At 45.1% G+C, this 14,725-nt stretch overlaps 1 non-coding gene across 1 annotated transcript; it reads left to right on the forward strand.

Annotated features, from left to right (window-relative positions):
• Positions 1–744: 744 nt before the first annotated feature.
• Positions 745–928, forward strand: LOC142565028 (U2 spliceosomal RNA). Its single transcript, XR_012824751.1, has one exon. It is a non-coding gene; the product is annotated as a U2 spliceosomal RNA (small nuclear RNA).
• The last annotated feature ends 13,797 nt before the right edge of the window (positions 929–14,725 follow it).

A 14,725-nucleotide genomic window follows, 5' to 3' on the forward strand; every position in this document is an offset into this window, starting at 1 on the left:
CTGTGAAACAAAATATGGACTTCTTCACATATGCCGGTTTTCACCAAGTGAATTCGATAAAAGAGTTCAAACGTCTTGTACGGGTGATGCTTGGACATTGGATCCCACCAGAGCTAGTCTTTGAGGGACGTGATGCTAAGGTACTTCAAACAAAGCATCTATAGCGCAATTATGAGAACATATCAACACTTTACATGAGTAGCTGAAGTGGGAATCCCAGACCTCCCAAGTGAAACCCGTAAGTGACATTACATTATCAAAGTACAAAATTTGTTTACTTTGATGATGCCTCATAAAATATTTGACGCAGAAAATCTCTATGTACGGAAAGCATCGGAAGAAACTTACTGTACTCATTTTGCCCAAGTGAGATATCACTTTTATTATATTAAAAGTGTATCCCTGTAATATGGCCGTCTGTCTCATCAGAGCGCTTATAGCAGACGACTGTGTAGGAACAGCCACGGTGCGCCGTCGGTATTCCACTTTGTGAAGGTGGATGAGCAGCGAAGCTGTTTAGCAGACGGCACAGAGGCGACACATAATCTTGAACAAAGGTACGGGCTCATTTACCGTTATCTTTACAGCCATTCGCATGGACGACGGGAGCGCCGCCTGTTGCAGCCGGAGAAAGCTAGACACACGTGACGTTTCGAAGGGACCGCCACAACGGGAAAGCGGAAAGAAAAGAAAGTAGGTATGCAAGCGCTTGGAACGCCGACAAAGAGAGGTCCGTGCGAACGTAGACGTGGCCGACGCGGGTCAAAGTGTAGTATCTGTTCTTATCGGCTTAATATCTGATACGGGTTGTATTTGGACCCAAGATATTAAACTTACTTTGGCAAATCGGTGGAGTGCTTGAAGCCTGCTTGACCTCCGCCACGGGTCGGCCCGGAATTACACTATCTCCGGGGTCGGCTCAAGGTTTTTGTACGCGCAGAACAGAAATGCATGGAAACCTGGCCATAAGCAAGTTTGCTGTAAAAAAATAGTTCTTTATTGTTTAGAGTAAAGGGCTGCAGTGCAGGATGGCAGATATTCTATTGCACCATCAGTCAGAAAATATTGTATTTTTAATTTAAATGTGGTGAGACCAGAACTTACCTACCTACCTACCTGCCACAAAGTGCCAAGAACGATACAAAGAGTGGTTCGCACTAGAACACCCTGCATAAAAGTTGGAGTGATTCAACTTCCACTAAATGCCTAGGAAAGGCAATGAAATGTAATGCTCAGCGACTTGAAGAAGAAAATGGGGTGTACGAACCATGTCATTAAGGCCCACAGCGTTTCAAATGAAAGCGTCCACGTATTTGATCAGAGGGGCAGCGTCTCAACGAAGGCATCTCTAAACTATACCTGTCACCATTTGAGTCAAACTTAAAAAAAAATATATTCAAATGCTACGTTGATGGACAGAACCAAGGTAATGTTGTTTGCTTTCGCTTGGAGCTACTCAGATATTTTTTTTTCATTTCACCTAATTAGATAACAAATCTGAATCAATTAACCAACTTCTCAAGTATTATGCTTAGATGAAAAGTGTCAATGAAAGAATTGTAGAGCAGCACGAAAAACACCTGATACAGCTTTCTGTTGCTCAGTACGTGCAACATAAAAATGTTTTCGCCACCGTGAAAGAATCCCGCAAACATATGCAAAATTGCCACGCGACTGGCTGCTCAGGACACTTTTGGCAAGTTCACAATGGTGGCTCAGAAAGTTTGATGGTGGGAATATTTGACCGTAAAAAAAAAAGCAGAAAACAAAATTGCACAAGGATACTTCCTCGTAGCTTTTACAGTGCTGCAAGTTATAAGTTGGAACACTGCCTAAGCGACGAGTATACTTTTGAGATAGAGCACAGCTAACAATGAAGATAGAAGTTACCGGACGCGTTAGTCGCCGAAGTTTGCTGCCTGTCACTCATCTTATATATTCTGTGGTCGCGTGCCAACCAAAGGACCAGGCAGGATTCCGTAAAGGTTACTCAAAAATAGACCATATTCACACTATCAATCCGGTGATAAATAAATGTGCGGAATATAACCAACTCTTATATATAGCTTTCATTGATTACGAGAAAGCGTTTGATTCAATCGAAACCTCAGCAGTCATGGAGGCATTGCGGAATCAGGGTGTAGAGGAGCCGTATGTAAGAATACTGAAAGATATCTATAGCGGCTCCACAGCCGCCATAGCCCTTTATAAGCAAAGCAACAAAATCCCAATAAAGAAAGGCGTCATGTAGGGAGATACGATCTCTCCAATGCTATTCACAGCGTGTTTACAGGAGGTATTCAGAGACCTGGATTGGGAAGAATTGGGGATAAGAGCTAAGAGAGAATACTTTAGTAACTTGCGATTCGCTGATGACATTGCCTTGCTTAGTAACTCAGGGGACCAATTGCAATGCATGCTCACTGATCTGGAGAGGCAAAGCAGAAGAGTGGGTCTAAAAATTAATCTGCAGAAAACTAAAGTAATGTTTAACAGTCTCAGAAGAAAACAGTGGTTTATGATAGGTAGCGAGGCACTGGAAGTGCTAAGGGAATACATCTACTTAGGACAGGTAGTGACGGCGGATCCGGATCATGAGACGGAAATAATCAGAAGAATAAGAATGGGCTGGGGTGCGTTTGGCAGGCATTCTCAGATAATGAACAGCAGGTTGCCATTATCCCTCAAGAGAAAAGTGTATAATAGCTGTGTCTTACCAGCACTCACCTACGGGGCAGAAACCTGGAGGCTTACGAAAAGGGGTTCTACTTAAATTGAGGACGACGCAACGAGCTATGGATAGAAGACTGATAGGTGTAACGTTAAGGGTTAAGAAAAGAGCAGATTGGGTGAGGGAACAAACGCGAGTTAATGACATCCTAGTTGAAATCAAGAAAAGGAAATGGGCACGGGCAGGACATGCAATGAGGAGGGAGGATAACCGGTGGTCATTAAGGGTTACGAACTGGATTGCAAGGGGAGGGAAGCGTAGCAGGGGGCGGCAGAAAGTTAGGTGGGCGGATGAGATTAAGAAGTTTGCAGGGACGGCATGGCCACAATTAGTACATGACCGAGGTTGTTGGAGAAGTATGGGAGAGGCCTTTGCCCTGCAGTGGGCGTAACCAGGCTGATGATGATGATGATGATGATGATGATGATGATGATGATGATGATGATGTCGTGTGCACTTCTACACGATCAAGCGCCTCGCGTCTTGTCATTCAACATGTTTCAATGCTGAATAAAAATTTGACTCTCTCCGCAAGGTCCACCACGGTGGCGGCCGAGGGACGTGTCAGTCACTGAAATCTGCAGCATGTGTGTCATCCCAATGCGCCATTTCGCCGTGCTGGCTCACTAAAACTTTGCTTTCACCGATTCTGCAAAACTCTGCATAAGGTTCTTTCTTTCTTTTCGCTTCTTTTATTCTATATTGGGCCACTGTAGCGTCCTTTCAAACTCAATCGTGATTCCTGAGGCTTTCACTAAGGACGGTCTGAGGCAAAGAACTGGCTTCAGTAGATGGCTTCAAGAAGAACGTTTCTCCACCAGAAAGCTTTACCCGACACCAAAGCGCTCACTGTGTGACGCAGAAACGCGAAACCTTCCAAAGAGACCGTACCAGAAGCCGTTATTGCCTGCCGATAATTTTTTTTCTAAGGCTTCCAGCATTTGAGGCAGACAGCTTATTTCATATATATAAGTTGGCGTTTCGACTGCGAAGGGGTTGGCGAAAGAAGCTTAACATGAAATGGGAGACAGCAACCAAGGCGAGATTATTTGTTGCTGTGCTGTACAGTGATTATAAGGCTAGAATTGCGTCACACGGGCTTTTTACACGCAGGCGTGCCATCACTCCTTTGTGGTGCAACGCCGGCTAAAGCGCAAAGTCGGGGAGTATTAGCAGATTTTCAATGAGAGACGCCATACGGGACTTGTATAGTCCGGGCAACTTTTCTTTCTCCTGTTCGGGAAGACCTACGTGGAACGCCTCGCTTCGGTCAAGCCGAAATACCAAAGTATTTCGACTCCTGAAGCTCTGCCTCAACACTTTATGAACTTCTGGCCACTGAAACCCAGGGGATGTCGGCCGTCTGCTAGGCGGAGGGAGGCTGCGCCCGCCCTCGTCATTGCTGGCAATAATAAAAGCTATATTATATATATATATATATATATATATATATATATATATATATATATATATATATATATATATATATATATATATATATATATATATATATATATATATATATCCCTGGTCATTCATCAGCTACGGACAACATTTGAAGAAAAACAAAAGTTGCGCCGATCGAATGCACTTGTTGGAACGCTGCGTCATTCGGTGACGCCACCGCAAAGTCGGCACGTGGAGCATTTATGAATGAGAAATCTGACAGGTTTGCTTGAATATATGCACGACGCGTGTTCGATTCCTCCCAAGCAGCGGAGAAATTTCAAATTACATTTTGGAGTTTTGCAGCGGCACTTACTAAGTGCTTCGTAGTTACGCAAGTTGGCGTCAGTGAGGTTTGGTGAAGAGCCGGCACACACCCTGGTGGCAAACACACCCGGTCACCCAAGTAGGCCTCAAAGAGCTTCGTTAAAAAGCAGCACCTACCCTGTTCCGCATCACCATTGATTCACGTTGGCGTGAAAGAGGTACGTTGGAGAGCGACACACGGGTAGGCGTGCCACATTACCACCGACGCCAGTTAGTACGACGGTTGGTTTCTAACCCCTGCTCCTCCCTCAACACGGCAGCCTGATGCTCTCACCGTTCGACCATGGACAACCCAGCTACAAAGTTTAGGGGGAATAACGGCTAGAGGCATAGAGATAGATGTAGGTAGATAGATACGCAGTTATCGCCCCGGCTAAATGCGTGAAGTCCACCAAGATCGTTAATCGTAATAAAATAACTATCGGGTCCTTATGGATCATCTTGAATTCACTAAAGCGGAGAAACGCGCGAAGGTCTCGCCTTTTGCGACCGTAAAACCTCTCTATAGCGTCATCTCCTTTGCAATTGGTTTCATCATGCAGAACTTAATTCAGTGCTGCCTCCTGTTGCTATTGAAGTTACACATAAATAATTGCTCGGAGTAGCCACTTTCGCTGAGTACTAGTTAACTATATATTGCACGTGCTCCGACTTCGCCGAGCACAAGCTCTCGCAGTGCTTGAAGCAGTGATACCACACACAATTAACATGTTGAAGTGTCTCGTTATATAGATATATAATTTTTACATACGGTGTGTGAAAGATTTTCGCTCGCCACACGTAAAAGGATGAGCCCCGTCTAATCAGACGGCAGGCTCGCGCGGCGAATGCTCCCCCCCCCCCCTAGTACATTCTCGAATCAACACGAACGTGATGAAAAACTTCGGAAGGACGATTGTGTCAACTGGAGCCCACAAATTAAAGACATGGGCAAACAGCGCGTGTAGCATCCGCCCCTGCAAACATGGGCGTCTTCTACGGGAGGGCGTCGTTTTTTGCGAACAACTAATCATAACGGCAGCGTTTCAAAAGATGTCGCGAAGTAATGAGTTCTACGTGCCCAGCCCGACATTTCCTGCACGCGTTACAGTTATTTAGGGACAAAAAAAAAAAACCCTTCGAAATCGCGTGCGAAGTTCCAAGTATGAGAGTCTGTGGAAACGCTCGAATTTCGGAGCCCTTCTTGGCCAGCAAAAAAAAACGATTTGCGATGAAACTACAGCGTTTATTGCTATATTTCCGAGGATCCGTAGACTTGAATGACTTAACTTGCAGCTGGATGCGGCAGCAGCTTCTTAAATGGCAAAAAAAGTAATGTCAAAATCGCAGTTATCATAACAAGGTCGCGGAATTCAGCGTGGTGGATTCCCAGGGTGTTTTATTTTAGGTGCACCAAACTTTCATATATTGCTTACGGCCGATAGCACAATTCTGGCCCGTGATCTGATGGTGGCCATTAATTATACGAGAAATCAGAATTTTCAGGTAAATAATAACGTAATTACGCTAAATACATACATATTCATGTCCGTAATTAATGGGAATATGTGACGTAAATATGTGGCCTATTTACGCCACATATTTCAATCTGCGAATCGTAGCCGCTGAGTTCCAACAGCGTATATATCCACTTGGAACGGAATCTCTGGAAAGCACCAGTTCCAAGATACTAATTTTAAAAGTGTGCGACTAAATGCATTCGCAGTTGCAGTTCTTTTTTTTAAGAAACCGCTGTTTTATGCATTGCAGCACAAGACTAACCGATGCATTTCGACGGACACTAAACATTTATATCTCGGAACTGGTGCTGTACAAAGAATTCGTTCCAAGTGCCGACCTCAGCGGCTACAATTCGTAGATCGAAATATGTGGCATAAAGTAAATAATTAAAATAGTTAATTAGCGTAGTTACGTTAATTATTCAATTGACCGTTTTGATTTCTCGTAGAAGCAACAGCCGCCACATCGAGTGATTTAGATAAAGAGTTAGAACTGTGCTATCTACCATTGGAAATATTTCAACAATTTGGTGCAACTGAAAAAAAATACACCCTGTATGAACCTAACTGTGCTGTCAGCCGTGCAGCAGAGTCATATCCGACCGTTTTGAATGATCATAGATTGAAGTCACTGATATCGGGATAATGAGTTAGCTGGTTCGAACCCTGTGACACCATTTTTTCCACTGCATCGGTCATTTAGCTGCGTTCTCGATTCTCTTTCTACCTGCACCATAGTTTACGCATAAAAAAATATAAATAAGAAGATACAGCCGTATGAAATTCAAACGTGCTTCCAGACATCTTTCACGATTAGATATAAAGTACTTTTTGAGAATAAACACTGCAACCGTGTTTTTGAACGTTTGTTCGTTATTAAGGCTAAGATTTATGAAAGTATTACTGAAAAAGGTTTTTTTTTTTGCTTCTGGAACTATGTCATGGGAGAGATTTGTTTGCGCGGCTCCTATGCTGCTTGGAATATGCTGGCGGGAAAGGCCTTAGCACTTACTGCGCGCAAATAAAATACGCAGAATTAGACACAACCGCCAGCACCAACAGGCGTAGTGCGTAAGAAAGAATATAGTTGATGCTTTTCGACAGAGTTGGTTTGCGTAATATCAGAGCACTGCTTTTGCGTGCATGGTCTTGGTGCAAATGAAGGTCAGCATCTATGCATGACGGTCAAGGTCAATGCAATGTCAAGAGTTCTGCACCTTTGTAACAAGGTGCCGGAGACTCCACTGACAGAAAGACCGGATGGCGTGATAATGACAAAACCACAACGTCGCATGATACCACGACGCCTTATATCTTGTTCTCATCACTGAATCCCGGCTGGAGCTCCTTAGTACCCCCCCCCCCTTAACAATCTCTATCATCCTGGCTTCGACTTCGTTGTGATGACCCTCCGAGAACCAGCCGCGCTCAATGCGAAACTGTCTATTGCGGATAGTGTAGTGTCGTATCGATATATTTAAGGATGCGTACCCCTTGTGTCACCTTGGAACATCCGTTATGCGGGATTCACCAGGAATGGAGCACGTACCAATATCGCATACGCCGTGCCGAAGTTGTCTGTTCGGGCACACGCCCAGTCACCCAAGTTGCCGGCAGCTGCCAGACAGCAGTAAGTTGTAGATTCGGCCTCATACCCATAAAACCGCGTTGGGTGCTTGACAGTAGAGCAAGCAGCCAGCACATATGCATGTGGCTCAAGCTAGTAGACAACTTGGGTCAGTGGGTAAAATAGGTATAGATACAAAGGTCAAGCCGGAAAGTGGGAAACGTTCCCGAAGAACGCTAATCGAAACAATGATTAGTTTTCAACTTGGTGCACCGCTGGAACCCCTCTCCGGAGCCGTCACAAGGGCTAAAGACAGTGAGACAAGACGACGGTTGCCATTCGAAAGCGCTGCACCAAGTTATCTAAACCGTCAGAGTCCCTAAAACTCTCTCGCAACAGCACGCGCATCTCAATAAGCTGGCGTTCGGCAACGAATCGACCCCATTAATCTAAAACCACGAAAGATAGCGAAGGAGCCAAGCAAAGCTATTTGGTTTAAGAACACCCTATTGGTGGTGAACTTGTTTCCGCACACACACACACACACACACACACACACACACACACACACACACACACACACACACACACACACACACACACACACACACACACACGCACGCACGCACGCACGCACACACACACACACACACACACACACACACACACACACACACACACACACTCACTCAAAATGACAGTCATTTTAGCATACTCCAAGGAGGATGAAGGCGAAAGCCTGCGCGCTCAAGAGGCATCCTTTAAATTACTTGACATTCTCATTCTAATGCGTTGTTACTTATTACTTATTTTCTCGTACTAAAGGACGGGGATTCGTGTGCCTTCAGTAATGTTACCGTAATTAACTGTGCTTTAATGGACTTCGCCCTGATTACCACCAAAGGTCCTGGGTTCGAGTGCCTTAATTGACTTTATATCAATGAATTATGGCTTTTTTGGCATGATTAGCGGCATCGATTTGGGAGCGATGTTGAAGAAGACGACGACGAACGCGCGAGCAGTGGCACGAGCGTTTCTATTTTCTGTACCTCACAACGCGACCTTGAAACATAGATGTCTGAGGCTTTCGGCTTAAAAAATAAGAAACAAGACAGGGAAAGTGGCTAGGATCCCGACTTTAGCAGACGACGAATTCAGAGCTGAAGCGCCTCTGGTTCGGCCGCCGTCTACACTCTCAACCTCGTTCCAAGCACGTTTCACCAAACATGCTTTGTGGAACGAGAAACAAGAAACTTGTTTGAGATAGAAGCGCTTGAGCACCTAAAAGAGACAGTAAGAAACTTTCACACTGGAGAACGTTATTCGCTTTCACGTTTCAGCAATATACACTCGATAAAGATTGCTTTTAATCTAGCAATAGACCACGACGACGACGATGATAATGATGATGAGGATGATGCTTGTTTGTATCCCCTTTGAAACGGGGTGGTGACAGATAGTTCCCTAGCCTGCTTGATCTAATCATATTTTATTACATTTATCACCATTTATCATGTTCCCTATCTGATCTCGACCTCTATTTTTACGGGCACGAGAACATGCGCTGTCTGTGAAATCGGTGATATTATGTTCATCCCCGGGAGGGAAGCGAGCGCCGAAGGAGGAAGACGCCTGGAGGTGAAGAGAATCGCGCACCGGGGGTACTGGGCGCTTTTTCCGTTTGTGCTTCGACACCGCGGATGTTCGCGGTGCACTTCCGCAGCGTCTCTTCTTTGCATGTGTAGCAATATGCTCTCGGCGAAGCATTGCCACCAAGCGGAATGTATAGGTGGCGTTGAGCGAAGTGTGGAAGGAGAAGGGCGAAGCGCCACGGAGGAGGAGGGTAAGAGGAGGCGCGCTGGGTTGACCTCCCGTGGTTTTGTGAGTGCTACGGACGTACCCGGTTCGCCTCGCGATCGAAAGGCCAAGCGCGAGCGAGAAGGACGGAGCAGCGACGCAAGCGGTGGCAGGCCGAGGGCGACTGGACCGGCCCCTAATGCCCCAACCACTGGCACGCGCTGGAAAGCTTCGGCGCGCGCCGAAGGGTCAAATGCGTCAAAGCGTCGGTCGGGAACTCGCTGAAGCGGAACGTCGCGCAGCGATTATGTCTACTGCCGATGCTAGAAGTTTGCCGGCGCGCGGCGAAGCTGCGCCGGCGTGCACCAATGGGAGGCTGCGACGCCTCGCAGGCGTCAACCAATCGGAGGCTGCGGAGCCTCCGGCTGCTAGGCCTGTAATGGCCGACCGTGCGGAGACGACGGCACCAACGATCGTCCGAGTGTTTTGGACGCACGACGCGCGCGGCAGTGTTCCTGAAAGACAGTGTTGTAAAAGTAGGCCGACAACGACACGATCACCCGACCGACGACCGTGGGTTGTGGCAGTGCGACGTGGATCCGAAGCGACTTCGAACGACGCCGACTAATCCAACCTGCCCACTGGGTTCCGCCGGGCTCAGTGCGATCGTCTGCTAAAACAGCCAACCGAATCACGATTACCGCAACGTCCGTGCTTGTTGTGTGTGTATTTTGTTGTGCTCAAAACATGTTTACGAGCTCCGAAGTCTGGATAATCAACACTCGCCTATCGCCGATGTTGTTTACGTTACGCGTAGGCCTAGCGCGTCCATCGAGTTCGTAACTGGCGAGTGAACGAACTCACCTGAGAAACTCTGTCGAAGGAAATGAATTTTCAGGTCCGTTTGGTGCTGCAGTGATTTAAAATATGGCACTCTTGACTTCGTGTGACCTGTGATGTGGTGAATGAACCGTGTGGAAGTTGGGTTGGTCAACCGCGGCGTGTTTCGTGTGGTGTCGGTTGACGCAAGTTTAACGGGCAAGCTCTGCGCTGTTTCCAGTGGTAAAGATAACTTCCGAAAGCGAAATACACTAGTAGCCGAACTGTTGGAAGTACTTACATAATCAGCCGTGCCGCCTGTTTCAGCTGACACTGCGCTCTTCTATTCGGCATGTGAATCCAGTTCAGTACAAGTTCACTGTACTCATTCACTCACTTCTTTCTAGTGCGTCCGTCTTTTGGGCTAGTTGGGCATAAGTCGCTCGTGTAGCAATCAAGAACACTGACGCACTGAAGCATACGTGACAACGCAGTCATGTTTGAGTCAGTGTGTCGTTATAGTTGAGCACTGCAAAAAGAAATCTGTTTGCAACGTGTGCCCTGTGTGCAGTACATAGCAGGACCTGTATCATGCAAGACCTATGCATGTAGCAGCGTATGTCACGATTGCTTCGATGCCCGCTTCAGAAGCAGCAAATACTGAGTCAATGAAACTGTAATTGATTTTTTATCTCACTTTTTGCTTATGGAAAGTGTAGATGGTGTGAGTGCATTGTGGGGAAGGTGAAAAGGTGTCATCACTGTTTTGTGCAGTCAGTATGCCTTCAGCCCCTACTAAAATGTTTCTTGCTGCGATACTATAAATTGTAGTCAGGACAAAGATCTACTCAAAACCAAGTTACTAATGCATCTGCGCAGAATGTGTTTGATTAACAAGTTAACGCTTCCACAACAACAATATGCCGATGCACAGCATATGTGCTTACAATAAATACATTCCGTAAAGGTGAACGACTGGGCCTACAATATCAAACTTCGTAGTAGCACCGTAAAAAGTGCTGCCATGCGTATCAGCCACAACGAAACTGCTGCACGTCCAACCTTCTTCCTTGGAGGCACTTCTGTAAAGACTGTTCGGGCCCTTCCCATTCTGGGTGTAGCATTAGCTGTTCTCTCAACTTTTCCGCATATGTCACCAGTACTGTATGTAAGCACCGGCCCTTTCTTGGGTTTGTGTCCCGTGTCTCCCTTCCCTGATGACGTAAGGTTTTCCGAGTACTCTACACTTCTATCATTCTGTCACGACTTGAGTACTGCTCATCAGTATAGTTCCCGTACCAAACTCGCGACGCTAACAAACTTAAGCTTGTTCAGCGCCGGACAATACGCACCCTTTACTCCTGTCTTTTCGGTTGTCACAAGCTCATGCCAGTCTTCGAGGATTGCCTCAAACCCCTCAAGTAGCACACCCTGCAATACCAACACAACATTGCACTAGTCTACACTGCAGGGTGTTTGACGTCTCTCTGGACAGCACTAATCTTTCTTCAGTTCGTCTGAACAAGTGGTCAGCACATCCTGAGCCCTAATCACGCCTCTATGGCCCGACACCACAACTCCATGATTATATCTGGCATGCAGAGCTTTCTCTCCACCCCCCTGGCGATTTGGATTCTCCTTCCTTGGAACCAGACTTCATTGGCACTCCTGTGTGTTATGCACCTGTCGAATGTGTGCGTGTGTGCCGTGCTGTGTTATTGAGCAAGTGTGTGTGCACGTGGAGGGGAAGGAAGTGTCTTCTGCATCCTGCAAATTCCTGCTTTAGATGGCTGGTTATCAGATGCTCTAACATACAGGCATCAGCCTTCTCTTTAGTCTAGTGTGCCAAGTTACCACTAAGATTATTATTATTATTATTATTATTATTATTATTATTATTATTATTATTATTAGAATCATCACTTTGACCACATTGATTGTGTTGAAGCCAGCGTGACACATAATTCAAAATATTTCTGGAGCTTTGTGGGCTCTTTCTTCTAAAAGGAGTGCCAAAGATGTACGTCTTCTTCATGAAAATAGTGGTGTTGTCTCGAACACTGCTGATGCCTTTGCAGAACATTTCTGTTTGCTATATGGTGTGAAATATGCTTCAAGTAACCTTCCTTCTCAGTCTGGCGTAGTGTATGCTAACAGTCAATGAAAACCTCGTTTCCAAGTATACGAAATGCCTTAAACTTTGCCTTAAACTTTCCCTTTCTTGTGGTGTTGATGGTATTTCCTCCACAGAGCTTAACCCTTTGAGACGCTGTCTACACAATTGGGCACAGCAGGAGCGTGCATCAATAGCAAAAGCACTGATGAAAGTAATGGTATTTAAAATGTGTTTCATACATCTTGAAACACTTATTATTGGAACTGTGCTGCAATTTTGAATAATGTGCAGAATGTTTGAACAAAATGAGTGGGAAGGTAGACGGCTGGGTGTTGTTACTCTGTGTCAGTATGTTGTATGTAGCGGGTTCACTTCTTTCATTGTTTTTTACAATGTCGTGCACCAGGCATAATTGTCAAGTGGCTGGATAAGTGCTTTTCAAGCTTTTCAAAACACGAAATAGTACATGTTTTCATATTTTGTGTTCCTGTAGTGAGTTTTCGCATGGAGTCAAAATTTTGTAAACTTGACAAAACTCGCTAAACAATTGAAAATTCTTAATATTTGCTGCAGCTGTACACTTTCTACGATTCTGAGGATGCAAGAGATGTGGTGAAAGCAACTTTTCAGTCAACGGGATAAAGTGGTGTCTGAAAGGGTTTAAGACGTATGGAAGCATACTTGTTCCTCGTTCTCACAAGCATCTTCAATAGTTCCCTAAAGTCTAGTACCTTTTCTAGTACTCGGAAGGTAGCATGAACATTGCCCAACAAATCAGGTGCTAGATGTGCAGTTACTAACTGCCGACCTATATCTATCCTCTTCAGTGCGTCAGGTGTTTGAATCGATATTTGATTCCTCGTTTTCTGTTAGTGCTAAGAGCATTTTAATAAATGAACAGCATGACTTTGTGTGCCGACAACTTAAAACTATTTCAGACTGTCAACAGTGTTCACCACTGCATCGACTTCCAAAAATACATTTTTTCTCTCTCAAACTGGTGCAGAAACAATAAGTACTCTTAAATGCTTCCAACACTATGGCATTAAGTTATATGCACAAAACGCACCATGTGAAATTTTGATACACTCTACATGATGCTCCACTCTTTAGGATGGATGAAATGAAAGATCTAGGTGTGTACTTCGACAAAATGCTAAGCTTTTCTTCTATAGATAATTACACAAGATGCCCTTCACGCTCTTGGAATTGCATGCCGTATATTGCACGATTTCCACTCACCTGTTGTGTTTCTGAAATTCTGCTGTGTGCCTCCAACTACTAGAGTATGCCTCTGTAGGAGGGGGGTGCAATGAGCAAATCTAATACTGACCTCATTGAACGCATCCAGAATAAATTGATGTCTATCTTCAAGCACCACTTTTGCCAGTCTGGCGACCACAATTCAGCCTTCTCAATTATACTTCAACTCGCATCTCTAGATTCAAGTCTTAATTAATCGCACCTTTTGTTCCTGTATAAGGTGGTCCATGACATTATACATTCCTTAAAGCTTCTTGATCATATGCATTTGTTTGTGCCGCAACAGTATACCAGGTAGCATTCCACATTCGTTGCCTGGGCTTGTTACAAGATTGTGCTAATAAGACTCGACTCCAAAACATACTTCAGAGTTCATTTCCTGTGTTTTGTGTATCTGTAGATAATCACGTAGGATTAACTCCCTTTTACTTTTCCGCGTTTCCTTTTTTCCCTATTTGTTTATCTTCCATTTTTTTGTCTACTACATTCATGTTTTCTCTACATCTTGTCTCACATAGTGCTCGTTAAGTGCACCAGTACAAAGGCTCTCTAGCTGTTCCTGGGCACTACAATAAAAATTTGAATGATTGATTATTATCGTAGTATAAAATTGTGCTTTTTAAGTATGTACTAGTATACTATCTTAGTGCAGTAGCTTTCGTGCAATTAAAAAAAGGGCATGAATTAAGAAAAGAGAGAGAAAATGATAAATGAAAGGTAGGGAGGTTAACCAGGACTGAGCCCGGTTGGCTACCCTACATTGGGGAAAGGGGGACGAAAAGATTAAAAGAAGAGAAAGTCCACTGGGGATATCAGTCGGTCACTCAGTCTGGATCACAGACGCTGACTCAATCCGGTATCTTTCAAATATCGCAGCAGCGCTTTTGTGGCCTTTTGTAGCTGCGATATGCAAGGCCATGGTCCCAAGATCTTGTTCAAGATGAACGGCTTTCCATCTAGCTGATTGAGAGCTCTGCAGAGGTCTTGCCTTTCATCTTCAAAAGATGGGCAGTAGCACATTAGGTGTTCTATGGTTTCCTCGACACCGCAGGCATTGCACTCGGCGCTATCAGCCATTCCAATGAAAAATGCATATGCACTGGTGAATGCGACGCCCAAACGTAAGCGGCACAGCACTGTTTCCTCATTTCGCAGAAGAC

The sequence above is a fragment of the Dermacentor variabilis genome, chromosome 11 (assembly GCF_050947875.1).
Source record: "Dermacentor variabilis isolate Ectoservices chromosome 11, ASM5094787v1, whole genome shotgun sequence".
Classification (NCBI taxonomy): domain Eukaryota; kingdom Metazoa; phylum Arthropoda; class Arachnida; order Ixodida; family Ixodidae; genus Dermacentor; species Dermacentor variabilis.